Here is a 20,722-nt window from a genome sequence, read left to right as displayed (position 1 = left end):
TTGTCGCCTTAGGGGATGAATTTTCAAAGATCCGATCGATTCGTAGCGGATGTCCACACTATAAATCCGTCCAGTAGTTTAAGCTGTGCGTGATAGATCATTCAGTCAACTTATCTATTAATATACAATGTAGATCACAATTTTATTCTTATTTATTAAAAGTGCTTTGTTATGAATTAGATAACTTAAATAAATCGTAGTTGCTTCAAATTGTTACTGAGTAAAAATTTCGTTACTGGTGGAAAGTTCAAACCAAATTTATTTCGTTTCAGATGTCAAAAAACATTTTGCTTAGGTGAGTAAGTTATTTTGGCGATACATATTTTCAAGCAAACCAGGACAGCGTCGTATGAACCCAAATTTAATAGTGAAATTATGAAGTTCCTGCGAAAACGGGTACTTCGATGCTGCCCATGACAGCTGCAACTTCACCTCTTGCTGCACTGCACGCCGCAGTCGTGACTGCGATCCATGCAACGTTCGAAATATCGATAATAATTCAAAATTATCGTCATTAAACCACGAAATGAGGGGGAGCTACCTCTACAGAGGAGCGGAGCTACGTTTTTCTGGTTTCGGCTGTGGCTTGTACCACCCTACTGGCAAAGCCGTGTTGCCAGGCGATTTAGCTCTCCAGTACGATGCCGTGTAGAAGCCAAAGGAGAATGAGTTAAAAGAAAACTGCTATACCCCCTTCCGGGTTAGACCGCTTCTATCTTAGACTGCATCATCGCTTACCACCAGGTGAGATCGCAATAAAGGGCTAACTTGTGTCTGAATAAAAAAATTAAAAAAAACACCCACCGGGTTCTCCCACCAGTAGGTAAAAGGGGAATTCGTATTTACCCGTGCACCCACTATTAGTGCGTTATTGTTGGATTTTTTTTAATTCCGTCAACTCTCCATATATGCCATTTATATACAGGTACTATTAAAAGACTTAACTCAATGGCTTTTCAATTAATATGCAATCGACCAAACAACGCGTCGCCACAGAATCTCGTGGCACGTAATGTGCCTTGAACCTTAGTCACGATACTATAACTGTGTAGTTGGCAGAGACGCTAATACAAATAAACAAAGTTTTCATTTCCGATAGCGTTGTTTATATTTCACAATGGCCTTAAATAACGCGATGCTTCATTAAAACCCTGTTTACGTGTTTCCACGCACGTAATGAATACGATAATTATTGAATTATACATAAATGCTGCAATTTACGACTAACGTTACGTTGGGACGGTACTTTTTACCTATAAACCCCAAAAATATTAATAAAGGAAAAGGTTTATTTTTAAATTAACTTAACTAGCCCAATATTAAAGCTATCTAAATACATCTCATTTTGTAGCTTGGGGAATTGATGAATTATTTCATTAAAAAATGATGAATTTATAAGAAAAACTAAACTATATCTATGCTTAACCCGGTTACGACAGATTGCTATTCCTTCGTTGGAATAATTTATAAATTTCAATAAATTACCATCGTCTATTAATTTATTATCTACGAAATCTAGTTGAATTGGGCCCATGTTACCAATTAATGTTAGTGCTGCTAAGTTTACACCCACATTAGCCAAAATGCTTTAAGTAATATTATTAATCAAATCTATCTAACCTATCTAATCGTCCGATCTTTTCGCGTCTTCAGTGGCCGAGAGTAGAATCAAAATATCTAATTCATCGCTCTATGAAAGTAGCAAGGGAAAAAATAAAAGCTACACCATTTTCTCCGCAAGCTTTTTCAATCCTCTCTGGAATTAACGAACCAGTTACCAACAATACCGATTACTGGCCCTTTTATTTTTGTTTGTCCGCATCTGCATTAATAAAACTAGCGCTACATCCGTGTGCCATACAGCGACGCGCGTCGCGCTTTTACGCCAATATCCTATTAAATTTGATGCGTTATATTTTACAGTGAAAATATTGCCTCGGTAGCGAAACGACCAATTCATCGTAGTTAATTGATGTCACGACAATGACCGTGTTATGAACCTATCAAAGGCAATAAAGAGCATTTTGTGCAGCGCATTATGACCGCCGATGGACCGCAACGTAGATATGTTGTGTGGACGTAATACCATAACTGTTACTAGGGATGTTACTAAAGTATGTAGATTATATCGGACTGAGAGTCGAAGAATAATAATTTTCAGATATATTCCTATTTATAGATGTTGGTACAGTTCATTACAAGACCGTCTCTTCTTCTTCCACTCCCTTCTTTCCTCCGTCAACGATTCGTCAACACCTTTTATACGCATATCCTCTTTCACGCGATCCATCCATCTTTTCTTTGATAAAGTTCATGACTATTTTGCTTATTATGTCCAAGACACACAAAAATATTCTCAATCTCATGGACAATCCTATTCCTTCTTTCATATGTAAGTTTCATATATAGAGAGGCATATTCGCCCAGCGAATAATCTCTTTAAATAAAGATTTAAAAAAAAAAATCTCATGGACTCTCAAAATGTTTAAACATCTTCATAATCGAAGATAAAATCTAAACATTATGTACCTATTAATTATCAAAACTTATCGTTAACGTTCAAAAAATGAATATTTGAAGACTAAAATACCTACTTATTTTTCACAACCGTGGGCCATGTTATTATTTTAAACTAGCTGACGCCCGCGACTTCGTCCGCGTGGATTTAGGTTTTTCGAAATCCCGTGGAAACTCTTTGGTTTTCCGGGATAAAAAGTAGCCTATGTGCTAATCCAGGATAATTTAATATGAACTTTATACCATAGCAATAAAGCTCAAATTGACTACGTTTTAGTTAGAAATCATTTGTATGGGAAAAAGAAAAGGGCTATTTTTAGGGTTTTTCCAGCAATAATTCTAATTTTTCTCGCCGTAAAAACCATCCTTGATCTTCAACGAACATTTAAAAAAAATATTTGGCCAAATTGGTCCAGGCGTTGTTGAGTTATGCGCTTACCAACACATTTTGCGATTCATTTTTATATTATAGATATGTAATCTGAAATCGGTTCTATCTAAATGAATCCAAAAATCGAATTCGAAGGTTTGTTTTCAATCTAGAGTTCCAATCTACCGAGAGTCGGGGACGGAGCTTCGTTACATCCCTACACATCGCTACTGACAACGCAATTTCCGTATACAGCAGTGGTAAAAAACAACTTTTCGAAAAAACTATTTGTTGTCACTTGCCATTGTGTTCTTTACCATACGACCAAAATATTGCGATGCGTTTCGCTTTGTCGTACAACTTTATTTCCTGTTTCGTAGTTTAAATATAAATAGACATGACGTGCTGTACCTACACTGTACAGCTCTTTGTACAGGAATACCCATACTTACCTCAATGTTTTTGGTTTTGTTTTCTTGGTAATGAAGTGCTAGATAAAAAACAAATGGGAATTTTTGTACTTATTTTGGTAAATTATAAAATACGTATTTATTCTATTTTTTTTTTAAATACATACGTATCAAAAGTGTAGGTAAACATTACCAAAAAATTATAAATAAAATACGTATTTATTATCTAGTATCAGTATTTTTTAGCCTCGTGAATTCTAACATGGGTTTCTTAAATTTTAAGGGTGCAGACCTTTTAAATTAAGAAGTCTTAATATTTAAGAACACCGTCCTTAAACTACAAAATTTTTACCTTCTAAAAACTAAATCAACTACACCACAGCGCGACTAAAATATCTGGTCTGTACAAATAATACCTGAACTACTCCTGGCTAATCCAAGTGTTACATCATCTCTTAGCTCTTCATCTGCTCATTAGTCATTCACAAGGTTTTACGTTTGATTCAGGGCTTAGCTATGTGATTGCGTCACATCTCTCCTAAGGCCATTACGCACGGTCGGCCTGGCCACTCAGTCGATGGGCAACTCAGATGAAGGCAACTATGCTGGGAGACTAGCCGACCGACTGGTGTTTCTTTTACAGTCATGCAGAATGGACGTTGAAGAAACTGCAACAAAAGCGTTGATAATTTTATAAATTAATAGATATCTATTTAAAAAAAAATTGTTTATAATTATGTACGGAACCCTAAAAGAGTGAGGCCCGACTCGCACTTAGCCGGTGTTTTTCTTTACAACTCTGTTACAATCACAGACCACCTCCCTAATAGACCCCTCATACAAGGTAAACTAAACGCACCGAGCATCAGTTAAACCCTATGGTTACAATATTCGTCACAAAAGCTTCACTTTTCTGCGCGATATCCACTCGCCTCAAAAGTTGTTCTGGAGTGTGAACGCTCCTATAAAGACCCGTGTTCCTATATGTTGGGGCAACTAGCTAGTTGCCTGCGAGTTGCCACTGAGTCGCCAAGATGACCGGCAACTCCATGCGCCTGCGCATACACACGGCGACTTCTATATAAATTACAGATCCTAATCCTAACGGTCACCGTCGACGACTTGCCGGGCGACTAGTCGACTGTGCGTAATGTCTCTAAATCATGCTAAGCGATTTCGTTATATTTTGAGATAGCGTTAGGATTACAGTCGTTATGTGCATCTGCTTATGATGTCGTACATATTTAAGAACCTATCACACGTACTTTGTGATTTCCAAATGTATGCGATGAGCGACGTCTACCTACATGAGATTGACATGTCAGTTTCACCACGGAACTGTACTGCATGATAAATCGCGCGTGGGCTCTAGAATTATGTGTAGGTATTAAAACTTTTGATAAGAGCGGGAGCCTTTAACGTCGTCCTCCTATTCGGTGGGTTGCTGGTTATCTCAGTGATTTTAATTGCTTGAAACTCACTTTTAATTACTCCGAAACGTAGGAGATGCGTGCTGGAATCAAACCCCTGATCTCCCAAATATGCTTACGTCTTAACCAATAGGCCATTACGGCTCATTATGTGGTTATTGTGTACGAATTACATATCCTAATGTCGCTGTTATGACCGTACATTGCGCACTTACGACTACGCACAACGCCTTCAATCATTAAAATTGTAAGTGTGAGGCACCTTTAAAAGACGACATCGATAAAAGATGCGAACTTGACCGCTTTACGCAAAACATAAAATTGATCTTAGGTAGGTACATGTATTTGTTATGCAATTTGTGCGCCGTCATAATTATGGTTTCTCACAATAGCTAGGTATGACTTCTAATGATCGGCCTTCGTGGTCAAGTTCTTATAATCCTGGTAAATATAGTTGGTACAGTAATACTCCTCACCTTTGTTTTTATAATCTAGGTATAACTAACTGTACTTGATAGTCTGTGATAACTGGTATGTAGTACTACTTTGATTTCTGTGATGGATCTCTGCACATCGACTGTTGTGCGATTTAGGACATTAGATATGAGATAGATAAAATGGGCTCTTTGAGTCTAGGCACACCCTCCCACCCCGAAGACCAAACAACGATCGAAGACAATGCTCCCTATTTAGTAGGATTAGAGCAATACACGTTTACAACCTCTGCACAGCGTCTTCGCCAATAAATTGGAGGCACCCGATTTCTGGCGTCACTCAGACGTGGACTTGTCTCCACGGCCTCGACCCTCGGAGTATACGGGGTAGTATACTTAGTCCAATATCGTGATTTACCCAAATGTCGTCCTTCGTTTAGTTGCTGTTCGAAGCCGAGGTCCGAGTCTCATATAAGACGACCTTAGATCATCTCATCGAGCCCTAGAGCTCACCTCCAGAGCTTCTAGCTCGCGATGGCGATGTGCCCTTGTGGCGATGTAGAAGCCAGAGGGCCTACTACGCAGCTTACTCAAACCGAAGAAAAAAGCAGATTAGGATCAAGTTTGTAATGTTGTTCCTATTCAACTCCAGTTTTACCGTTACTGTCAAAATATGTCAAATATTTTTGTAGTCACAAACTAGCAAATGCAATCCGCATTTGGCCAGCGTGGTAGACTGACCCTTCTCATTCTGAGAGGAACCGTTCATTAACATTATAAATGTATTATCATTTTTTATCTTTTCCCAACAACTAAGCAAATAAGTATCTGCTATTGGCATACCTAGTTCAGAAAAATATATACAGATACTAAATTTTATTTTCCGACAGCATGCTTCGCATAGCATTTTTCCTTATTCGCAACGGTGTTATTTCTTGCTGTTGTACGTATCTGTATTATTGTGAATACACGAAATTCTTAAGATAATACGTGCTTTTTAAGGAAATTCACTGTGTTCCGATGCATGTATTTTGAGTCACGTACTAGTATGAGGTATTTACTACTTCGAATGACCACGCAAGCTGAAACGGCTATATAAATGTGAGTATACTAATGATATAATCTTAGAAACACTTTATTTCCTCAATAGCTGCCCACAGCAGTTTCTTGTTCAATTATCCACCGTAATAGGTACGCTTTTGACAAAGCTTACTATAAAAAATAGTTTACAATGTCCAGAGACGCGTTGTAATTATTGAAATTTTTAAGGGTCTATCTACGTCTGAGGTCCAGTTGCATGATAGGCGGTTAAAGTTATTTTACAGTTATGGTTAAATTTTGGCCGTCAATAAAGACGAAATGGGTTGCACAAATCAGGATTTATTAACTTTTAACCAAAATTTTACCTTTATGGAACCTATAAAAATCATGGAGGTATGAATACTGGTGGTCAAATTTTATTGGTAACCGTAACTTAACTAACTTTTACATCTAATTGGACTTGAAATCCAAGCATACTACATATAAATATTTAAATTTTCATAAAATCATAAAGGCTATAGTAGATGGGCGACTGCATGCTTATATGCATGTACTCCACATGGAGTAAGACTAAGAGGAAGACTAAAGAAAAGGAGGATGGATTTCGTGAAAAAGTATATGCGTGTAAAAGGGGTGGATAATGCGTTGACGGATGACAGAAGCGAGTGGAAGAAGACATGTCGTGCCGACCCCACATAGCGTGTGGGATAAGGGCAGGAAGAAGAAGACACAATATAAAGAAAAACTAGCTGTGTTTCACTCCCATTTAAGTAATAAACTACAAGCAGAACTAAGTAAATATCTGATCAAATGATACAGTTTAGTATACGAAAAGCAACCCCATTAATAACAATGGTGTGTCATTAACATAATCTCCGCGCGTTTAGTAACTTCAAACCAGCAATTTACCGGTATTTCACCTTTCCGTGGTCTATTAGTGATATCTGTATAAACATTTTCCGTTAAACAATTCTATTATCTACAGTAGATTAGTTGATTGTTTTAGCGATTTATTACCTAGCAGCTCACTTGTCTCTTTCAATTTTCCTTTCTTTTAATAATTGTGTTATAATTATGTAATTAATTACTTACCTTGTTGCTTAAAACCTTCAAAACAAGCATAAACACTTTTGCTAAGGGCAATCCCTAATCAATAGGTAGTTAGTTTTTATTACGGTTCTTCTACTAACCGGTAGTAAAGGCCTAGGTGCACGCTATTCTGCTATTAGGAAATGGGCGAAGCAGAGCGCAGAGGATAACGATTTCAGGCGGCCTTACTGAATGGGGAAAATTGCGCTTTTCAGCAAAATGAAAGCCCACTATGGTTGCCGGATTCCTTTTAGATAAAAACGGCACATAAATTTTCGGGCTCGTCGCGTCTTTGACACAATATGCACACGGAAGCCGCAATAAAAGTGGCTCAAATTAAATTTAGATCAGATTGTATAGAAAATTCGTGTTCGCTCTATTTTATCGTAAGTGCTACTTTTTGACTTAAAACACATTTTGTTCAATATATAATCTCTATGTAGATACATCAACCCATCGCCGGCCCACTATTGAGCATGGGTCTCTTCTCAAAATGGGAAGGATTCAGGCCACGGTCCACTACCTACTGTCGAAGTACGGATTGGCGGACGTCACTCACATTTGAGAACATAGAGAACATGCAGGCTTTCTTCCTTAGCTGTTAAATCAAGTGATAGTCGTGAAAAAAAAAGCTACTTATTATTATATTCGTATAATTAACTAATAAATGTGTTTTTTTTTGTTACAGGTAAACTCTTGGAATGACTACGAGATTATATCTCTTTAATCAGAGTAAGTCTAGGGCCGCGATAGCCAGACAGATGTAGGTTCCACAATTATACCTATTAATAAGTTATTTCAGTATAAGTATCACTCTAAACAAAACAAAAATTGAATGAACCTATAAATCCTTAGGACACGAAATACAGGACCACTCTGGATAAGAATTTTAGCCAAATTATTCGTAGTTAAAAACATTGTTATGCAATGCTTAGATTTCAGATAGAAACTAGGTACTACCTAGAGTTATGTAGGTTAAACTTTAGCATCAAGAATAACTAGACCCGAAAGCTACTTATTATTATATTAAACCAAGGCTAGCTGGTAAGGTTTCTTGCAATAACTAAATGTTATGTATTAAAGTCTTTTGATAGCTTCTGTCTGTATAAAGCTTGATCAGATTAATGTGTTGTACATACATGAGATAATGCATAATATATAACTTAACTAAGTTTAAGTTCACGAAGACATACTCATACCACTGTTTAACAAGAAAAAGTTAAACAGCACTAAACCCCGACTACTACCCGCGACCCGCCGATAGGTAGCGATAGATTTAGTAAACTTATTTTTCTGTCGATTGGTGCATTTTAACAATGTACTAATTTATACCTATTTATGAACTTTTGAGACCCTCCACTATTTTAGATGTAATATCCGTCAGGTCGATTTTTTCGTATAAAATGTAGCCTATGTCACCCGGACCATAATAACGAGTCGATTGACACCTCATTCATCAAAATCGGCTTTGTAGTTTAGGAGCTATGGTAGAACCTATAAATACAAACCTACATCTAAAATCATGACCCTTCCTTTTGGCTTTGCAGTCGGGTAAAAATCATGAAATGTCCCCGTAGTAAAACACCCGTACCACACCCGTACGTAGCAAACATTGAAAGAAACCTTCTGTACATCAAAGGCGAATCAGAGAAACAGGTTGCTGTCGCCTTGACGCCCTGCAACGGTAATAGGAAAGTGGTCTTTGAAAATGTCGGGAGATTGGATACGATGTCGTTGCTCGTTGCAAACGTGACGATAAACTGTGACACCTGTCTCGGAACCGGTGAATAACGGCCTGCCACCGTACATCGCGAGTGCATAAGAAAAAATTGAACTATCTTGTGTCTAACGGCAACTTGCAACAGCTTGCTCTGATAGACACCGGCATACATTTTGTATAATTGCTAACGATTATACTATGTTGTGTGTACAGGTAGAGTAAACAACTGCCGCTTTAACGGTTTAGGTTTTAAATGTACAATTTTTAGGATTCCGTACCTCCTAAGGAAAAGGAACCCTTATATAGGATCACTTAGTGTTTTCTGTCTATGTGTTAAGAAACCTACAGGGTACTTCCCGTCATCATGGGTAATCATGTTTGCAGGCAAAACATGATTCTAGGTCAACGGGAGGGTAGGTCTTATAGCACAAGTAAAGGAAAAAATCCGAAAACCGTGAATTTATGGTTACATCACAAAAAATATATATTAACTGCCATTACATATATCAAATTCCAAAAAATTCAATTTGTTTAATTACATAGTATTAATAAGTACTGTTGAATATATTCGGTCATAAAAAACAAATTCTAAACTAATTAAATTAACACGTCAAAATGTACTGTCACCCCTAACTTGACTTACCTGGCAATTTAGTAAGCGATTGTAATTCGTATAGAAACTAATCAGCAACTAATTATGGGAGGAGAGGAATATCGTGTATTTAATGATTGTATTTTTCCTTGCGCCGCGCCGTCATCCTCAATTCTAAAGGTCATGACTCATGATCTCGACTACGGATCACCTTCACACTAATGATGTTATAATATGACCTTTATCTGTGGTAGGCGTTTGTTTCGGAGTTTCGAACGAGTGTTTTAATAATTACGTTCTAATGTCCTAGACTAAAAAAGATGTTAGTTGAAACTAATGCACGTTAGCAATTTTTTAGATAGACAATGACGTCGATTCTGATGTTTATCTTCTCTAAACTTTTTTTTCTTAATAGCTAAAAATAATGGAAAATAAATTTAACATATAAAGCCTTAATTTTAGCGCACTCTACTTTAAACAACAGGCTCACGACTGGCACCTAAAATCACGAGGTTTGACAGGTTTAAATTAAATTAAGTTTGTCTGTCCTTTCCTTATTACATTGGTGAGAAAAAAAATGCGAAAACTAAAATTTAGTGGCATATGAAACTGAGATTATCAGGTGTAGTGAAAAATGAGAATAAACTATTATGTAATGGTTACTTTGTAAAACTTACCAACCGTAACACGAAAGTCATTTTTAAATTAGAAATAATCTTTCATCTCAAAGCTAATGAAAGCTCTCAGATACTCAAAAGAATAAATCGCGCCTTATCGATTTTTAATAGAATTAACCTTCAAAGACTTCCACTTAAGACTTGATGGATATCTATAGCTAGTAGATACGATTGGGAGCTTCCTCTACTCAAAAGCTTTTAACATATTGACTTTCTTATGTATCTTACCTTTGGATTATTTAAATATAATACATTATAAAGTGCCCTTTAATTACAATAACGATTCTTTTAAAAGTTATATTTTACTTAAATAACCCCTAAATCTAACCCCTGGTATTCCCCAAAGACAACATAGTAAGTATGTAATAAATAATTCACGCGGATATCACTCTTGCGTGTGGTAAAATAGTTGTTTAATAATTCCATGGCGTTGCTTGTGTACTCTTACTCGAATGTACTGCTAAGCTTTCATAGCATCTTGTATTAAATATTCATTAAATAATATGTTTAGCTATGGCAGAGTGAACTAGAGTGAGGGAACTCTCGGTTCGATCCTGAATCCACGATATGTCAAATATTAGGCTATGGGTGACGTTAAATCATAGAAAAATGGGCGATTCATAGGCTACCTAGCGTCAAATGTAGGGACATTTGACGCCTGCTAGTGACGTCGAAGCCCCTCAATGTTTTGTTACAAGTTAGCTAAGGCGCCATCTCCACAGGTGAGAGTACCGCGGCGATAGTCTCTACCAAATCCGATACAAACTCAATCTGTACGGGGCGATACCTATTGTGTCGATACGACGAGTGACTCTGGCCGAGTATACCTAACGTCGCGGACTCGTCGAGTCTCGTGGCGATACCGTCATGTTACGCCCGCCATAGTTGCGATCCGTTGTGGTCTCGTCGCGTATCGTTGCGAGTCGCGACGACACGCTGGCGGAATTATCGTACCGTGAAGATTATCCGACGATAGTAGGACGGACTCGTCGCGTTAATTTCGCCCGTGGAAATGGTGCCTTACTGTCGTGAACTGTAGGTATAGTAGCTTCGAGACATGTTATGAACATAATACGTATATGTAATAGGAAAAGCGGTATAATGTAAATCTCATTGACCTAGCAGAGGTTACCTGCGTCGTTTTGATAACAAAATATTTGAAAAAGGTTACACGAACTTAGTAGCGTGCCTAGACAGGGAATTTAGTCAAGGTAACTAAAATGAAAACTATTATTTTTTGGTAAGTGAATAAGTTAGTATAGAAAATTCTGCGTGAGGCACGCTATAATACCCAAATCAAAAATAACGTAAACACAGCTAAATATTTTCATTAAGTACCTATCGGTTTTTTCTTCAAAATAATAGTTTTCATTTTACGTATACATCATAATTCTACGTATCTAATTATGCTGGTCTTATGCGCAATTCGTACATATCAATTCTTCCATTATGCAATTCGTCAAAATCACAGTCGCAGTTTGTTCAATAGAACTTTTTAAGAATAGGTAGGTCAGAGCCAGGACTTTTTATTTATTTCAATAACTTCATGGTTTATTCCCGTTAAACAGAATCAAATCATATACAAATAAAAGAGAGATCTAAGTAGGTACTAATCTACAAGATGAAAGTATAATTTAGCCAGTTTTATCAAATTCTCCCTCATAAAAATTAAAAATAACACTGGCATTAGTGAATTTACAACAGTTAATTTAAATTGCATATTCTAAAACTGAAGGAACTCCTAGGCCATTGTATTATTTTATATACTTCCTAGAAAAACTGTCAACTTAACGAGCATTTACGGCGTTTAGCACTAATAGGCAATCGACTTGTGACAGCCAACAAGATTGACCGGGGGCATTACGCATTTATGGAGACTTGCAGGTCACAAGGAAATAAAGAGAAACACATTATCGCTGCGACAAATTCTAACGGAGCAAGTTGCGTGGGGGAAATGGACCGAGTCTGCGCACGCGCACCGCTATAATAGATCGTCCGTCCCAGTTGGTTTCGGCGCGTTGCTGAGTTCACGTGCTTTGTTGATATCAGTGTTGTAACCATTTCGATGTATGGACTCTTGTTTATGTGATCAATGTTTATGAGTTTATATTCTCTTATGACGCTCTGTGACCACATCTACCGTATCGCGTTATGGAAACAGTGTACGGAATAGCGTTGCACTGGGCTACTTAAGGTACGTCACTCTGTCATATTATACAAACATATTGTGCTTTAATTAAACTGATACATGATAGTACCATATATGATTAATCTACTGTTAATATAATAACTAACGGTATAAATAATTCTTTAAAGAATATTATTTTATACTAGAGTTAAGGGTAAATTTAATTTAACAGGAAAACGACGTTCTTTTTCTTAGGTAACATTGGCGAAAACCTTGAATAATTTACATATGGAATTGCAATGTCTTGAAAGTTGCACTTGAAAGGACCAATTGGTAATTTTGTACTGCTGTGAAATTTGAATCATACTGCCTAGTAAGGTCGACTAAGTTAATAGAAAATTTTAATACCGCCATGGGTAGATATATAATCTCACGCACTCTGATTCTGATAAATACAAAGAAATGGATATACTGTAATAATTAGATCGCCTGATATCGTTATCTTATGACCCCTTCGTGAAACATGTAAACATAGACGTTTATAACTCATCCAATACGCAAATGCTCCTAGTTTTATATTATCACTACGCGCAACGCATTCAAGTCGTGTGACCCTCGCCGAGGTCACCGTATTATCATTTTCAATTTTAGCATTTGCAGTGTTCGAATGATACCTACATTAACAAGATAAAGTTGAAAACTAAAACCCGACTCCGATCGCTGAAATATTATAGAAAATTGTTTTTCTGTCGCTATTTTATGTTGTTGTAGTTTATATTCTTGAACTCAGAATTTTCTCCTTTTCATTTGGCATCCCACTCGATACAAAAGCAAAAAAAAATTTTGGACACCCCCACTTTTTTGACATAGGTAACATCCGTCAGGTCAATTTTTATCGTATAATCGTTTATCGCCTCATTCATCAAAATCGGCCCAATAGTTTAGGCGCTACGGTGGAACACACAGAATCTGGATACAAACAGACATACATACATAGACTGCTAAAATCAAAACCCTTCCTTTTGGCTTTGCCGCCGTTCGGGTAAAAATTTATTCGAGGTTTTATGAATAACTCTTAACAAGTCGACGTGGTGGTATTGACATTTCGGCGACAAATTCTTTGCCGAGCCGCTCACTTGCCTGAGACCTCGTCATTGCGAAAACTTTTTCATTGACGATAAAATATTCTGATACGTTAAACACTTTAAAAAACCAAAAGATATGTGACGCAACTTTTGTATAGCTTTTGTTGTTTTATAATTTTGCAAAATAATATTTAAACGTACCTACTAACTTAATCGGTTTATGAAATGCTTAATTCTTTTCAGTAGTCGGTACCTACCCACGGTCTATACTGTCGTTTTCAAATAACGTGCGTAGCTATTGAAAGTGGAAAGCCTTGGTATTATCATTGAGTGCCTTACACGCCTTTTAAACGCCAGTAGGTAGGTAGGTACATGGAATTGACTAAATCCAACTTAACTTCTTAGCATTTACAATAGGTATTAATTTTTAAATTCCTAAATCTAACTTGAGCTAAAGAATCATAATCTCATCTCATCTGTTCAATCAAATGCCGTTACTTTCATACATGACATGATATTGTAAATCGAGTCTTTGAAAAGAGCAACCGCCGAGTTTCTTGGCTTCTTCTTGATAGAAGGGCAATCCGAACCAGTGGTATAGATGCATTTGACTATTCCAAAAGTATTTGTATCATTTTTAGAGTTCCGTACCTCGAAAGGAAAAACGGAAACCTTATAGGATCACTTTGTTGTCTGTCTGTCCGTCCGTCCGTCGTGTCTGTCAAGAAAACCTATAGGATACTTCCCGTTGACATAGAATAATGAAATTTGGCAGGTAGAGGTAGGTCTTATAGCACAAGTAAAGGAATAAATCCAAAAACCGTGAATGTGTGGTTACATCATTAAAAAAAAAAACGTGATTAAATTTTCAAAGTAAGATAACTATACCAAGTGGGGTAATCATATGAAAGGGCTTTACATGTACTTTCTATAACAAATTTTCAGTTGTTTTTATGAATAATAGTTTTTGATTTATCGTGCAAAATGTCGGACATAAACCCGAGTACGGAACCCTCGGTGCGCGAGTCCGACTCGCACTTGGCTGGTTAGTTTTTTCATATGAAATCTTTCCACATATTTTCATTTCTAATAGGTGTTCAATCGAAATGTAATCGCACTAGGAAGTACCAGAAAAATAAAAACCACGCAAACAATTACTACTTTGCTCTGCTATCAGCAAGACGAAAATTCGACCGCTTATGTTTGAAAATAATATATTTATTAATATTATGAAAATATTCATAGTGCAAAAATTACAATGTTTGAATAAATATGAAATGGCAAGTGTCGAATAGTCACGTATGACTAGTAGTAATATACGTTGAAACAAACACTAATTTGCATCAATACAACATTGTGTACTGACGAAATCACTGGAATTTTTAACACGATGTAGTGATGTTACTACATTTTGACATGACTATTTATAAAGGCCGATTCTCACCGGATGTATGAGCAATGCAGCACGTAGCGTCTGCTGCACGATCCGTCTGTGATGCTCACACCGGCCCCTGCCGTGCTGCATTGCAAAGTACTCCATAGTCCAAACTCCAAATCAAAATCAAATTAATAATGTGGTGATAAATAACGTAAACTTAAGCTACTCACTGATACGGGACGAACGTATGAGCGTGTTTATGGCAGTTGGAATGGAAATACTTATAAGTAAATGTGTTTACCGATACAAGAATAAATTTTATCTTAACTGTCAATATCACCATTTTATGTACAGCTTGATAGGTTATATAAAACAGTTTTTTTGCAGAAAACAATATACTACTATGACATCTGACCAAAACTAACGTTAATCAAAACCATCACACTAATATTATAAAGGCGAAAGTTTGTATGTGTGTGTGTGTGTATGTTTGTTACTCCTTCACGCTAAAACTACTGGACGGATTGGGCTGAAATTTAGAATGGAGATAGATTATACTCTGGATTAGCACATAGGCTACTTTTTATCCCGGAAAATCAAAGATTTCCCACGGGATTTCGAAAAACCTAAAACCACGCGGGCGAAGCCGCGGGCATCGGCTAGTACTAAATAAAAGACTAGCCGTCATCATTTACGAGCTTTCTGTTTGGATTGACTAGGATCGATTTATACTAACAGCGAATTCGCGCGAATGTCTAAAACTTAATCACAGCAATAAAATTATCACAGCATATTGATCAATATCTTCACGTGTAAAGTACCAATTGCAACCGAGAAATAAAATAAAATTCGCGCGAATTGCCGCGAATTTTTCATCAGGGCTAGAAGTTTGTGTTTTACGTGGTGGAGATACGTTAAAATGCTGTGTCAAATTTTATAAATTCGCGCGAATTCGCGTCTAGTATAAATCGGACCTTAAACTTAAATCATAACCAATGGATTCACCTGTGAACTATATTATACAGTTTACTCTGTGACCATAGTACGTAATAATTCAAAACCCATGATAAGCAATTACGAGAGATGGAGTTGTAAGTCGTTGCTTAATCACACTAATATTATAAAAGCGAAAGTTTGTATGTGTGTGTGTGTATGTTTGTTACTCTTTCACGCAATAACTACTGAATGGATTTGGCTGAAATTTGGAATGGAGATAGATAATATCCTGGATTAGTACATAGGCTCCTTTTTATTCCGGAAAATCAAATAGTTCCTACGGGATTTTAAAAAACCGAAATCCACGCGGGCGAAGCCGCTGGCATCGGCTAGTAGATTTGAAAGAAAATCTTGATTAAATAAAGTTACTTAAGAACAATTGTTTAATAATGCATGCACAAAACACGGAAAGACGGTCTTCATTATACTCCATTTTAACGTTTTGGAAGCTCGCCTCATTATTCTCAGTTAATTTTGCATGTTGCTAAAGTAGTTAACAACTAACTTCTGTACTTTAATCGTATGAGCTTGAGGGCGACTACCCTGACATCGCGTTGCGTCATTAGGTGGTATGTACCTTCACATGTGTTGCACATTTATCTTTCTTTGTATTTGTAGCTAGAAATGGATGAATAGTTTAATTTATAATAAATAGTACTTAGTTCAGTTTAATTAATTTATTAAACTTATTGGTATATCAAGTAATATTTAAACAAAGCTAACTTTAATTAGGGTATTTAGAAAGTGGGTAGATAACCAGAGAAAAAGGAAGCCTTATAGGATCTCTAATCGTTGTACGTCTGTCTGTGGCAACTTGCAAAAACTTTACCTACTGTCGTAAATCGAAAACAGCATTATATTCCAAGTTGGGACTTGTCTCCCTTGACTCTAACTTAATAGTTAATGTAAAATATTCACTAACATTAAGCATTTTAATATTAACTCTTCTTATAATTACCCTTTGATATGACATTTTTAATGAATGATGATAAAAAATAATAAAATAGTTCTCAGAAATAATGTCGTCTCCTATTTAGATTAGATATCTTAATTAAAAATAAATAAGAATTGTATAAGTACCATATTATTTTTAACCCCCGACCCAAAAAGAGGGGTGTTATAAGTTTGACGTGTGTATCTGTGTATCTGTGTATCTGTGTATCTGTGTATCTGTCTGTGGCATCGTAGCGCCTAAACGAATGAACCGATTTTAATTTAGTTTTTTTTGTTTGAAAGGTGGCTTGATCGAGAGTGTTCTTAGCTATAATCTAAAAAAATCGGTTCAGCCGTTTAAGAGTTATCAGCTCTTTTCTAGTTTTCTTGTATGAAAGAAGGTTAGATAACCGTTAGGTTCATAATATTATGTCAATAGACAAATGTCAAGCTGTCAAGATGGACGTTGCCTAAATACATAATTATTTATTTGAAAATGATGTTTTGGAAAACTCAAATACTTTGGATCGTCGGGGGTGTTATAAATTTTTAATTTACACTTGTTGTTTATCTTTAAAAGCTCTGTACAAGTCTCAATTGTCAATAATCGTGAAGATATTTCTAACGATTTTATATTCAGTATATTCTATATATATTAGGTATTAACTTATAATATTGAATATTTAAAACACTAGCAATTATTTCTAGTCGCATTGAAATTCTTAATACATAGATTTGATGCACAAAGTAATCCAATGGTTTCCGATTTTGCGTAGAAAAGCGTACTAAGGTAGTTAATGTAATACTCCTACGAATACGAGTAGATACAATGTGAGAGAAGCTCCAGACTTCTGCGCACTCCGGATGAATGGCTCGGATGCTTGCCTCATTATCCTTAGTTAATTTTGCATGCGCCTAAAGTCGTTAGTGTACGTACTTTTGCATAGCATGAGGGTTACCCTAACTCAAGCGAGGAATTGCGATGTACTTAATAAAACACGGACGGACGTCTGTTAATGAAAGTTTACAAGTGTCTCGTTCTTTGTCTTGACTCTATCTTATATTAACTTGAAACTTAATAAAAGCATTATCTTCCCGTTTTAAATATCTTCACAATGTTCATTTTAGTGTAGTATTAGGGCTAAGAGCGAGATCCTTTTAATATAACTAGATCGTACGAGGTCCACTTCAGGCTTTTACGCCCACTAAATTACTATGTTTATATCACTATCATAGCTTAATAGCGAATTTATTGTCTGGGATTAATAGATTGATATCAAACAAGGAAAAATCAAGGTCTAAATTCCATGAATAAATGATAATGTGTTTGTAGGTATGTTCTAAGAAACTTGGCGCACGGTACTGCACCGGCCACGTTTATACTCGTAACTATACGAATGGACGAGGTGTACCTTCTTAGAAGTTTATCATAACTGGCTAGGTGGTCTACATCAAATGTAAGGTCAGCCACCATTTAACGTTTTAGATTTTCGCACAAAAAATATTATGTTCTACTGTCGTTAGCCATAGATATTATAGGTTAACAAGTTGTATGTACCTAGTTATATTTTAAATTAACAGATTTTATTTTACAAAGTTACAATTAAGAAACCTTTTGCTATTGCTATGATAAACTGTAGGTAGGTATTTTAAGTTACTATGTTGCATGACTAGGAAATAGAAACTCGTTGATTTCACAGCAGTTAGTGCAATTGTCTTCATCTGTAACAGTGTAATAGAAAATGCATCGATCTAAAGAGACATTTTATTCTATCTCCTATTATGGCGTCCGTATTGCGCTACTGTTCAGTTCCTTCCTTTTTAAAGCGTTTCTTTCAATGAAATCGTTTCTTAGTCTCTCTCAATTTCTACTAAGTAGTGACTAATAACAATTAAGAAAAAGAAACCACTGTTATACCGAATCATTACATTTTCATACACGTCAAGATCTTAACTTACAATAAAATTTAAAGTTTATCCTCGCCGTATAAAAAATAATGATTGTCCATCTGTCTGTTCGTTACCCGTTCGTAAGTTTGCACATTGTTTATCCGATTGACTTGAAACTTTGTACAGTGTTTGTTGGGGCTTACGGGATATACCTAATATATAATGCCTCATAATGTTTCTGATATTATAATGCCTACTATCAACGTACAAATAGTTTGTTAGCAAGTCGTTCCATTCGCAACTTGTCCCACGTGGTGCGCGTGTCACGCATGCCGATTTAACTTGCATTATAATTTAGGGAAGCCTAAGCGGCGATTTTGGGATTTACTCGAGCGCGTCAGATTATGGCAAGTTAATTACAAGCAGAAAAGTGTGCTTTTTTGGTTCCATTTTCTTTTCTTTTTTGAATTTATAGACTAGTGCTTGACTGCAATCAGACCTGGTGGCAAATGATGATGCAGCCTAAGATGGAACGCCTTCTTCTACCCCTTCTTACGGCCACCACCATCATGCAAACCATTAGATTAATATTTTTCCGTTATCAGAAGCACGTGGGGCGCATGTACACTCTTAATATCTGAAGCGCTCGAGTATTTCTTTGTGACTATTTTTTTACATTTTTGAAAACCTTTTACATGCTTTCACAACCAGTGAAAGGGCATACATCAAATAATCTTTTTTTTAAGCATCTAAAAGTATCTTATCTTTTCAATAGTAGAATAGTGAAAGCATTCAAGAAAGCACATATAATCATATCGAACAAATCAACTAATAGACGATTAATTTGCAATCGATGTGCACTAATTTGTTTCTATTAAAGAACCATTAATCAGTTTGTTCCACTTTTACGTTTTATCATCAATTAGGATTGATTGTGTTAAACCTTAAATCAAACTCGGTTAACCAAATAGTTTGAACTTCACCTATTAATATCCCTGTGTTAGTTTAATTTGGTTTATCAAAATGTGCTGTTTTTAAACGGCTACCGCATCCATTTTCTCTATGTATAAAACTTTCGGTAAAGCTTTAGATGACAGACCTTTTTCTTTTTTTTTTTTCACTAATATGGAAACAAAAAGAAAGGCAATTGTTTTCCGAACACATTGTTTCTCTCTGTGTCGTATTCCTTATTGGTGAGAGTTGTGACTCCTTTCCATTATTCGCACAGTGGTAGAATTTTCTTTGGATAATAATGCGGTGGGTTCACTGATCCTGCCGCGTACAACTCGACGCGGCGGAGAGCGTCGCGCGTCGGGCGCGTTGGGGAAGACGCATGTTCGAATCCTGGAGGTTCCGCAATTTTGATATGTATTTGAAATTATTTAAGGATTCAGTGAACCTAGATATGTATTAAGGCTCACATTAGATCGGCTACATTATTGCACACACAGGTCTTATTGCTATAAAGCAATCTCTTAAAGCAACCTTCAAAGAATGAAGTTGTTTAATCAGAGTGCAAAATAGTGCAAAAAAATGATAATAAATAAATGTTCTTGCATAAATATCATAGGATCGGAAAATGTATTTAGTGAAAATGTTATCATTGTGAACGCTATTGTTTGTTCTGCTTACAAAAGCTAAACTTGTATTATTGAAACTATTCGTATGCTAATTTAAGGGTGCGTTTCCACTGACGCGGAGCTGGGCGAGCGGAGCGGACCGTGCATTGGTCAATCACGGTGCTCGAAATCCCCACTCAACATCAGTGGAAACTGTGTGAATTGGCTAATTGATGGTCCACTCCACTCTGCCCAGCTCCGCGTCAGTGGAAATGCATCCTAAATGATTTATTTACTTTATTTTAATTAGAAATAGAAATTATTCATTCATTAATTTTATTAATGTAACCCAGACTCGATCGTATTTGTATTTACTCATTTTTCTGTTAGCTATTTACTTACCTACTAATTAATACTAATGTAACCCACTTAGGTCTCTGCGCTCTAAATCATACCTTTGTGAGTAGTTTCAG

General features: G+C 36.3%; 1 protein-coding gene across 3 annotated transcripts in view; it reads left to right on the top strand.

Annotated features, from left to right (window-relative positions):
• Positions 1-20,722, top strand: part of LOC123873770 (protein gustavus) — a 95,313-nt gene that overhangs the window by 41,162 nt on the left and 33,429 nt on the right. Inside the window, exon 1 of one of the 3 annotated variants that reach the window (XM_045918798.1) lies at positions 12,253-12,474. The exons of the other annotated variants lie outside the window; for them this stretch is intronic. The gene's annotated coding sequence lies outside the window, so the exon portion shown is untranslated. Of the gene's footprint in view, positions 1-12,252; positions 12,475-20,722 lie in introns of those variants that run through there. 3 annotated transcript variants of the gene reach the window in all.

Source organism: Maniola jurtina, chromosome 17, assembly GCF_905333055.1.
Source record: "Maniola jurtina chromosome 17, ilManJurt1.1, whole genome shotgun sequence".
Classification (NCBI taxonomy): domain Eukaryota; kingdom Metazoa; phylum Arthropoda; class Insecta; order Lepidoptera; family Nymphalidae; genus Maniola; species Maniola jurtina.
The sequence above is the reverse complement of the archived record's forward strand: the minus strand, read 5'-3'. Positions and strand labels throughout refer to the sequence as shown.